The following is an 11,263-nucleotide window of genomic DNA, read 5'->3' as shown; positions in this document are numbered from 1 at the left end:
TTCAAATACTTCTACTCTGTTCTCTCTTCCTTATAGTATTCTAATTATGTGTGTATTACGCCATTTGACATCATCTCACAGTTTTTTTCACTGTTTTTTTTAATTTGCATTTCAGCTTCATAAATTCTATTGACTATCTTCAACTTTGCTAACTTTTTTTACAGGCTTAATTAACTCACTCTATTTATTTATTTACTTTTTGTATAAAAACCCTATGTCATAGCCACAGCTGGAGCCTGGGTCCTCTGCACAGAGACTCTGGTGTGGGTTTTTACAAGATGGCCAGTGAACTCCTGATAGGGAGACTTGGTGAACATAGTTTTTTCCAGAGGTCAGGGGTCAGATAGGTCTTGGAGATGTTATCAAAGATGGCCTTGGAGAAGTTGCCCAGGGCACCAGTGCAGCCCCTGGCTGAGGTGAAGCAGTCATCAATACCAGCCATCAGCAGCAGCTTCTCAAGTACAAGGGCAAGACAATACCAGTGCCTCTGGGGCAGGACTGAAGCCACCAGCACAGAGCCACAGCAGCCTGTCACCTAGCAAAGGACACTGTGGAGCTTGCCAGTTTTGCTCCCCCAGTTGCCTTTCCATATGGGGACAGTAAAGAGTTTGGCCTAGACGATGGCCACCCAGGTGGTGATGGTTACCTCCTTGGAGGCCAACATGACCATTGTAGTCCTCAGTGGAGACAAACACCTTGAACCTGGTCCATTGGCCAGCACAGGTCTGCTTTTGCACTGGCATAATCTATAAAGCTTCATCCTTGAGTGATGCCCCCAAGAAGTCAATGATCTCAGACTCCTTGATGGGGAGGGAGAAGTGACAAATCTCCTCCAGGGACTTGATCTTCATGTCCCTGACCAGGCCCAGCTTGGTGATGGGGATCCATTGCCTATCCTCTGCTTTGCCTTCTGAAGTTCCGGGGCTCCCGCCCCAGCTCTGATGCAGATGCTGAAGCCCCTGCAGAAACCCACAGACTCTCATTCCAGGGCCCGTGGGGCCCTCTGCTGTACATGCATCATCTCTCATTTGGTGTTCTCTTGGAGAAGCAGCCAAGTTCACTAATGTTTTCTTTCCCTTGGCTGTGTCAAGTCTACCGATGAGCTCCCCAAAGGCATTCTTCATTTCTGTCACTGTGTTTTTGATTTCTAAAATTTCCTTTTGATTCTTTCTTATAGTTTTCATCTCTCTGCTTACATTGCCTATCTGTATTTGCATATCATCTACCTTTTTCATTAGAGCCCTTAATGTATTAATCATAGTAATTTTAAATACCCTGATAATTCCAGCATCTGTGCCACATCTGAGTCTAGTTTTGATAATTGTTTTCTCTACAGACGCCTTTTGGCTTATTCTGTAATTTTTTGGCTGAAAGCTGGAGATATAGTATCAAGTAACAGGTACTGAAGATTTAAATAGGTCACTAGTATGAGGATTTATGTTAATGTGGTTAGGAGTTGGGTTGTGTTTAATGTTTGCTATAAGCACCAAATTCCTTTAATGTCCTGCTTTTGTCTTTCCTCTTGCCTCTGGGACTTCTCTACGCATGAAGTACTTCAAAAAGTTTATTAAAAGATTTGTATTATCTTTTAATTTTATGTTTCCATAAACTTTTTAAAGTACCCTCGTATTTTCGGCTATAATCACTGTTATTACACTGGAGGCTTTTGGTGTTAGGGTGTGAGGGAAGAGGATTGATCTATAATGTTTAAATTACATCTCCATTTTTAGGAGGGCTGTGTCACAGGCTGTAGCCTTCACAAGTGTTTTTATCACTTCCCCAGTGGCACATCTTTCTTCCCCCACTTCCCACTCCCTTCACTGGCTGCAGCATTCCCAATCTATTTCCTCAAACCTCGTTTCCTGTTGACTATATTTTTTGTTCCCCATTTAGGTAAGACAGAAAGGATGAAAGGTGTTCCAGGGAATAGAGAAGATTTTCATTTCTCCTGTTAGGATAAGTTTCCAGAATTGCAGCCTGAAAAATACTTTCTCCTGCAGAATGTGCCTATGTTAAGGGGAAGTCTCAGGGTATATTTCACAATGGTTACTTTCCCCCTCTTCCTGTCAGGGTCATGAGAGGATCTATCTTGGATCCTTACTAGTGAACGTAGTGGGATTCCTGGAGGAAAATCCCAGGAAAGTACACATCACACACACACACACACACACACACACACACACACACACACGGCCGGACCTCACTCCTAGCTAGTCCACACTCAGCCTTCAATAATTTGTCAAAATTTTCATCTAAGTATTTCTAGGAGTTTATGACTCCAGCGGCTTCTGTTCCAGTTAAGCAGATCTCAGTTACCATAACTATTCATCAAGATTTCAGGGTAGTGGCTTACCCTGAAGCCTCAGTTCTCTGATGGGTTCAAGCAAAGTAAATGATTGTTCAGTTTGTCCAGCTTTCCCTTGTTGTAGGGATGGGAGTGACAACTTCTAACCTCTTTACATGTCAGAGCTAAAACTGGAAGGAATCATACTTTTTGAAAAAGGACACTTTGGTCAGAAAACTAGCAAGTAATAAATTAAAGTTTGATTAATCAGGCATACCCACAGTCAAAGGAATTGAGGCTCTTTTAGCAATTTCATCACTCAAATATTTTAATTCTGTCCATAAGTAATGGAAAGTGATAAAAGTTTCTCAATTTCCTCCCCACACCCTCCCCCATGCATTTACCAAAAATTCTAGTCCATTAAACACTTATTGAGGGTGGGAGAGAGATGTCCATTACTTCAAAGTTTAGAAAATATTATGTTCTATGTTGTTTTAATGGAAAAGTAATAATATATGCTAGTTATAATAAACGCTCAGAAAAATTCTGCATTAAAAGTCACATGTTCATGTTATTTATACCAAATATTTCCCAGGCTTATCTGACTATGGAATCCTTTTAGTCGCTTTGTAACATCTGTGATAGACTGAACAATGGCACCCCAAAGATGCCCACATTCTAATCCCCAGAATTTTTGAATATTTTATCTTATTGACAAAAGGGACTTCACAGATGTGATTACATTAAGACTCCTAAAATGTAGAGATTACCTGAGATTAACTCAGTAGGTCCAATTTAATCAACATCACGCTCTAACCAACTGAGCTAACCAGCCAGCCCTAGTAAGGGTCCCTGAGTGAGGCAAGAGGTTCAGAAGCAGAGAGAAGGCAATGTCATGATGGAAGCAGAGAGAGATTTGAAGATGTTATACTGCTGGCTTTGAAGATGGAGGAAGAGACCACAAGCCAAGGAATGAAGGCAGTCTCTAGAAGCTGAAAGAAGGGGAAAAAAAAAAAAAAAAAAACGATTCTCCCAGAGAGTCTCCAAAGAAACCAGCCATCCTGACACCTTGACTTTGTTTAGCACAGTAAGACTGATTTGGGACTTCTGACTTCCAAAGCTATAAATTTTTGCTTTAAGCCACCAAATTTGTGGTAATTTGCTCCAGGAGCAATAAGAAACGAAAAAAACATCCTATTGTGTTAGCCTGTAACAAAACACCCTCTGGGAAATGCTACACTGTAGACAAAGCTGATGTTAGATATTGTGAGAGATACACAGAGAAACAGACTCTGTCTATGCTCCTAATAATCCTATAAATTAGCAGAGTAGGCAGAAGTGTAAAGAGCTAATATAAGACAAAATGTAAAAAAAGAAATCTACTTTATGAAGATGTAATCACAGGGATCACAAATGAGAGAGATTAGTTTTTATCAGGTATATTTGAGGAATTTGCAGCTATTTATTCAAAAATTACTGAGTGATAGGCACAGTGCCAGGCAGAGTAGCTACAGAGGTGAACAAGAAATGATTCATGGTTCCCCTTTCATGAACACATTTTTGCAAGAGCCAAGTCAACCAAAACAAAACTGGTTGCAGTCTACTTTCAAAGCGAAAACAGCTTTAATAGTCCTGTGGCAAATTTGTATAGTTTAAAGTATCTACATGACCAATTGAGGGAATGTAATGAGGAAACACGTATTTCTCTGGTCTAAAACATTAATTTCTAGGCATATTAGCAATATGGAAATACAAGTGGCATTTTAATCTTTAATCCCATTCATAATGCTTCACAGGTGCTGTCTTCATAGATGCTATCTGATTTCATTCTCAAAAAATCTAGGAATAAAAATATGAATATTGTGATACCCTCCTTACAGATAGAGAAACTGGCACTCCACGTTTCTCAACCCAAACCCACCACCTTCTCTACCAATAACATCTTTATTCTGTAGGTAATTGAGTACTGGTAAAATTTATGAGCACTGGTGTGGTGTGATCAAACCTGTGAATCTCATGGTTCTTTTCATGACTGCTGTGGACTGAGTGTACCCCCAAAAGTCACTGAAGTTTGATCCCCATTGTGACAGTGTAAAGAGGGCAGGAAATCAGATTATACCAGTGTTGATAGGTGGGTCCTTTAGGAGGATCATGTGAGGATCGTTTTTGGATCATGATGACTATGCCCTTGTGAATGGGCTAATCCATTCATGGAATAATGGGTTAAAGGTTTAGTGAGTTGTCACGGGAGTGGTACTTGTGTCTTTAGAAGGAGAGAAAGTGACCACATTAAAGAGCTTTTGCCATCCTCACCATGTAATTGCCTGTGTAGCCATAGGACCCTGTACAGAGTCCCCATCCAGAAGAAGGGCCTCACCAGCTATGCCCCCTGAACCATGGACTTCCCAGCCTCCAAAACTGTAAAAAATAAACCTTTTTTTTCTTTATGCATTATCCAGTTTCAGGTATTCTCTTATAAATGGTAGAAACAGACTAATACAATGGCATATCCTGAATCACTAGAGATGCCAAAAAGAGATTAGCAGTAACAGCTGTCTTTATTCTTAAGAGAATTTCCTTCTTACCACGGAGAACTAAGTACAGGTAGCGTACAAATGCTTAGCAATGAATAAGTCACAAAACATTGAGACTACATAGTTTATGTTAAAACTGCTGGTATTTCCAGGACAAGAAATTAGAAGGTAAAAGGAAAATGTGTAACTGATCTACATACCCCAAACCACAGAAGACAAATGCATGTTGTCATTGAGAATGCTTTCTTGGAACATGATAGTTAGAGTCTGTAACTCATTTTTGTTATCTCATCTTTGCTTGGAGTTTCTAAACAAACACTAGGGCCCTAAAACAAAATGGGGTACCCAAGTCCACAGATATTTTTAACGAATATCCCTCATTTTATCCCTGAATTCCAAGTTCTTAGGAAACTTTATTTCAATCCAGATAAAAGCATCAAAGTCATTGTCTAAGTTATTATTTAAGTCATAAACTTTGAGAAATGGTTATCAGAGGCAGCTAATAACCTCGCCGCTAGCTAATGGAGGTTAACACTCTAATAAACCATTTGTTAACTGCAGCAATTGACTGATTTCAAGAGAATTATGGCTATTATAACTCTGTTTTATGAGTGATAGTGGGGAAAAGACACAGTTGGATGGGGACAGAGGGCACAAGCACAACTAAAAGGTGACTATAGAGATAACGATTGCCACCTGTCACTAGAAGATTCCCCTTGAAATGAATGAGAAGGAGAGGGGAGCCACTATGTTTAAGTACATAGTGAATAAGACTATGGGAAGTGTTAGTCTCGGTATAAAAGTAAAAACTCCCAGTACTAAACCTGCCTAAAGCACTTACATATGTTCTCAGTACAAATGGACATTAGCACTCTGACCAAAGTTGGAAGCCTCTCAAACACTGAGCACAATTGGGCCGAGCCTGTGGCGCACTCGGGAGAGTGCAGTGCTCGGAACGCGGTGACGCTCCTGCCGCGGGTTCGGATCCTATATAGGACCGGCCTGGCTGAGTGCCGGTCACGAAAAAGGCAAAAAAAAACACTGAGCACAGAGAGAACTCTTGCCTTCACAAGAAAGTCCAAATGAAATGAAAACACTCCGCAACAATGTGTATTTTGAGGTTGAAAATTGGAATCACATGTCTTTTACAATTTTCGAGATTGTTTTTATCGAATAAGGACATTTTTAAAGCAAAAGAGTAGGCATTATTTTTCTGAATTGGAAAGTTAGGAGTATATCTAATGACTGCAAGATAGATTTGTATTTCTCACTTGTATAAAAAAGTCCATGTTGGTGGATGTCTTCAGCCACATGAAGTTATCAGAGAGCCAGGTTTCTTCTCAGACACCATTCCAACAATGCCAGGATGCGGTTTTTTTTTATTTTCTCCATGACGATGGCTACAAGAGCTTCACCCATCAAATTGGTGTTCTGGGCAGCAGGATGAGGCAACAGAGGAAGAAAGTCCTGACCCTCTGCGCAGTGAAGAACTAACCTCCCCAGAAGAGAGGTCTGGCCTTTGTCCTCGGCTACTCGATTGTGATCTCTTGATCCCTGGAATCCTCTGCATGATAGGCCTGTCTTTGTTTGCCTGGAGGCTTTGGCCACTGGACAGTCTAACGATGTGATTTGTGATGTAGGCCACATGGTATCAGTACTGACTTTCAGAGGAAATGGAGACTATAGGCATTAGCCCAACCTCCAGGAGGGGCCAGAGACTACAGGTCAGCCACACAGGCAATATGTAATGAAGCCCAGTAAAAACTCTGGATTCAAGGCTCCATTTAATACTCATTCAGTACTCCATGTGTCTTGTCACACAGCATGGCCAGGAGAAGTAAATGCCATCCACAACTTTATGGCATGTGAACAACCAGAACCTCAGTGTTTGGACATTCCTAGACTCTGCCTATGCATCTCTTATCTTGACTAGTTTCAATGTGTCCTTATCTTGCAATAAACCACGAGTATAACAGCTTTCCTCTGAGTTCTATGAGTCCCTCTAGGGAATTGTCAAACCTAAGAATGGTTTGTGAACCCCCTAAAATTGGAATTGGTGTATCATATGTGGATTGTGCTCCCTCTAGACTATCATTAACTAAATCTCTCACACTCTCCTTTTTGAGGTCCGTGAGAGAAGTAATCACATAACCCTTCCACACACCTCTTATTGGCCAGAACCTAGTTATATGGACATACCTATCTGCAAAGGAGACTGGGAAATGCAGACTTTTGGATGGGTATGTTTCTGCTCTTAATAAATCAGGGGTCTGTTACTTAGAAAGAGCAGAATAATTTTTTTTTTTTTTTCCAAGATGGCGGTGGCTGCGGCGGCTGGCGGGGAGTAGCTGAGGTGAAAAAGGTGGCCACTGGGCCTCAGGCAGCCGGGAAACTTGTGGACCTTCCTCTCGCCATCTCTTAAGGGAGGACTGCTGCTGCTGACCGGTCGTGGGGGGTGACTGCCACTTTGCCCCTGGCAGGAGAGGCTGCCTCATTTACAGGCAACAGCTTTGAAGTGTGGAGCAGGAAAAGAACTGTTTCTTAGCTGCAAAAGCGAGTCTCGAAACAGGGAACACGGCACCAGGGCTGCTGTGGATGCAGCCAGGATCCCGGAGGCCGGGGCCGCGCTGAAGGTGGCCAGCTGCCCTATTCAGGATTCGAGGTTTCAGACCGGCATTAAAGAAGATTCCTGGGAGCGCCCGAGCCGCGCCGTGACTGAACAGCCCGAGGCAGCAGCGGCCGAGAACTGGGAAAGGCGGCAAACCAGAGACAGAGAGCGAGCACCCAACCTGGCACAGCACTGTGAGTGATCCCTGGCATAGCTCTGTTCGGGGGGTGCATGCCCACGCGGCTCCCACCTGTACCACCAGGCCACTCACCGCCCGGTGCTGCCTCCATTTTCCCAGGTGCGGGCAGCTCCGCCCTGCTCGGCCATCACTGAGCCCTCCCACTTGCTTGGCCTGGCGCGGGGCTTTCCGGACCCTGCGGACCGGCCTCGGCTCCAACTCCCTCCGCGGTTCTCTGGCGGGGCTGGTGGCGGGGGGTGTCCCGGGCCAGTGTCGGGAGGGCAAGGAAGTACCTGTCACTCCACCATACCCTGGACTCCGGCCCCAGGTAAACTCCCTGTTACTGGGAGGCAGATACCATCTCTGCGGCCACCAGTTTGGAAAAAAGCCTAACGAATTTCTGGTTGGGAATAGTGTGGTAGGAGAGTTCCCAGGTCCGCTTGAACCGGCCGGAGAACAGGCTGCAGGTGGGCACTAGACTCGGTTTATACTGGGGGGATACAAAGGTGAACAAGACCCGAGAAAGATCTACATAGTGCTACAAAGGCACCCAGAGAGACCGGTCGTCTGTGCCCAGCAGAAACCTGGTAGACTTCCTGGGTGAGGCAGTGCCGAGCAGGGTCTTGAAGGCCCAGCTGATAGACGAGGGGTGCAGAAGACACGCCCCAGCCCAGCACAGTGCGCACAGACTGGGGAGACGTGCGGCCAGGGAGGGGGTGACTCGACAGAAACCACACACCCTGTGGGGTCGCCACTGCACGATCTAACAGCCTGGGCCAGAGCACACGAAACAGGGAGAAGTCCTGCACAGGAAGTGAAAGCTCAACAGAGATCACACACCCTGTGGTACGTGATCCACCAGCCCAGCAGAGTCCAACCTGACCAGAAAGGTGGCTCCCCGGAGAAGCCCAAGACCCGAGGCAACCACACACACAAGGCACTAGAGGCCAACTGAGCAGTCACGGAGGGAGCCATATGAAATTGGCAACCACAGCAACATCCTAGTTAGTCATTAGTCTTAAACCGGTGAACTGTGAAACCCCCTGCCACAATGAATAAACACCAAAAAAAAGATACCAGAAATACAAAAAATCAAGAAAGTACACCACCAAAAGTTAATAAATCTCAAACTCTAGATCCTATAGAACAAGAAGCCCTTGAAATGACTGACAAGGAATTTCGAGTGATAATTCTAAGGAAACTGAATGAGATACAAGAAAACTCAGCTAGACATCATGATGAAATGAGGAAAAGTATACAGGATCTGAAAGAGGAAATGTACAAGGAAATCAATGTCCTGAAAAAAAATGTAGCAGAACTTGCTGAACTGAAGAAGTTATTCAACGAAATAAAAAACACAACGGAGAGTTTAACCAGCAGGCTTGTCGAAGTTGAAGAGAGAACCTCTGAACTTGAAGATGGGCTGTTTGAAATAACACAAGCAGACAAAAAGAAAGAAAAAAGAATCAAGGACATTGAAGAAAATCTGAGAGAGATATCAGACAACCATAAGCGATCAAATATCCGAGTCATGGGTATTCCAGAAGGGGAGGAAAATGGAGATTCCATTGAAAACATATTCAACAAAATAGTGGCAGAAAACTTCCCAGGTATAGGAAAAATCACAGATCTTCAGATCCAGGAAGCTCAACGATCTCCAAATGTATTCAACCCAAAAAGACCTTCTCCAAGACATGTCATAGTCAAATTGGCAAAACTCAGAGATAAAGAGAGAATCTTAAAAGCTGCAAGAGAGAAGCGTCAAATCACCTATAAGGGAGCCCCAATGAGGTTAACATCATACTTTTCATCACAAACCCTAAAAGCTAGAAAGGAATGGGATGATATTTTCAAAATACTAAAAGACAAAGATTGCCAGCCAAGAATACTCTACCCTGCAAGGCTATCCTTCCGAAATGAGGGGCAAATAGTATATTTCTCAGACAAACAAAAACTGTGGGAGTTCACTACCACAAGACCACCCTTACAAGAAATCCTCAAGGGAGTACTGGGTTTGGTTCCTGAAAAATAACTACCACTGCCGTAAAAACCCAAGAAAAATCTAAACCCGCTAGTATAATAAAAATGGCATTCATGAAGAGAAAACAAGCTAACAAAAACACTATCTACAACCTAAGGAACGAACAAACACAGAACACAAACAGTAAATCAGAAAGCAAGAAACAAAAGACACCTAAGACAACCAAACAACCAATAAAATGCTAGGAATAAATCAACACCTTTCAATAACAACTCTTAATGTAAAAGGCTTAAATTCCCCAATTAAAAGACACAGACTGGCTGACTGGATCAAAAAGCAGGACCCAACTATATGCTGCCTACAAGAGACCGACCTCACCCATAAAGATTCACACAGACTAAGAGTGAAAGGATGGAAAAAGATTTACCATGCAAACAGAAAAGAAAAATGAGCTGGAGTAGCTATTCTTATATCTGACAAAATAGACTTTAAACTAAAAACCATAAAAAGAGACAATGAGGGACACTACTTAATGATAAAAGGACTGATCCATCAAGAAGACATAACAATCATAAATATGTATGCACCCAATGTTGGAGCAGCCAGATTTATAAAACAAACTCTATTAGACCTAAAGAAGGAAATAGACACTAATACCAGAATAGCAGGGGACCTGAACACCCCACTGTCAATATTCGACAGATCATCTAGGCAAAGAATCAGCAGAGAAACACAAGATCTAAACAAGACTCTAGACCAATTGGAATTGGCAGATATCTACAGAACATTCCACCCAACAACCTCAGAATATTCATTCTTCTCAGCAGCACATGGATCATTCTCCAGGATAGATCACATATTAGGTCACAAATCAAGTCTCAATAAATTCAAAAAAATTGCAATTATCCCATGTATCTTCTCAGACCACAATGGATTAAAACTAGAAATTAATAACAAATGAAACTCTGGAAAATATACAAACACATGGAAATTAAACAGCATTCTACTTAATGACATATGGGTCCAAGAAGAAATCAAGCAGGAAATCAAAAAATTTATTGAAACTAATGAAAACAATGATACATCATACCAAAACCTGTGGGATACTGCAAAAGCAGTATTGAGGGGAAAATTTATTGCATTAAACGCTCACTTCAGAAGAATAGAAAGATGGCAAGTGAACAACCTAACACTTCACCTTAAAGAACTAGAAAAACAAGAACAATCCAAAACCTAAAGTTAGCAGACGGAAAGAAATCATTAAGATCAGAGCAGAACTGAATGAAATTGAAAACCAAAAAACAATTCAAAAGATCAACGAATCAAAAAGTTGGTTTTTTGAAAAGATAAATAAAATTGACAAACCATTAGCATGGCTAACAAAAAAAGAAGAGAGAAGACTCAAATAACCAAAATTAGAAATGAAAAAGGCGATATTACAACTGATTCATCTGAAATACAAGGAATCATTCGAGACTACTATAAACAACTATACGCCAACAAATTTGAAAATCTGGAGGAAATGGATAAATTTCTGGACACACACAAGCTCCCAAAACTGAACCGTGAAGACGTAGAAAATTTGAACAGACCAATAACAATAAAGGAGATTGAAGCTGTTATCAGTAGGCTCCCAACAAAGAAAAGCCCAGGACCAGATGGATTCACAGCAGAATTT

The 11,263-nt window shown here is 42.2% G+C and overlaps 1 pseudogene; it reads right to left on the bottom strand.

Annotated features, from left to right (window-relative positions):
* Positions 1 to 212: 212 nt before the first annotated feature.
* On the bottom strand, positions 213 to 1,124 carry LOC134372786 (small ribosomal subunit protein uS5-like; annotated as a pseudogene).
* Positions 1,125 to 11,263: the final 10,139 nt, after the last annotated feature.

The sequence above is a fragment of the Cynocephalus volans genome, chromosome 3 (genome assembly GCF_027409185.1).
Source record: "Cynocephalus volans isolate mCynVol1 chromosome 3, mCynVol1.pri, whole genome shotgun sequence".
Classification (NCBI taxonomy): domain Eukaryota; kingdom Metazoa; phylum Chordata; class Mammalia; order Dermoptera; family Cynocephalidae; genus Cynocephalus; species Cynocephalus volans.
The sequence above is the reverse complement of the archived record's forward strand: the minus strand, read 5'-3'. Positions and strand labels throughout refer to the sequence as shown.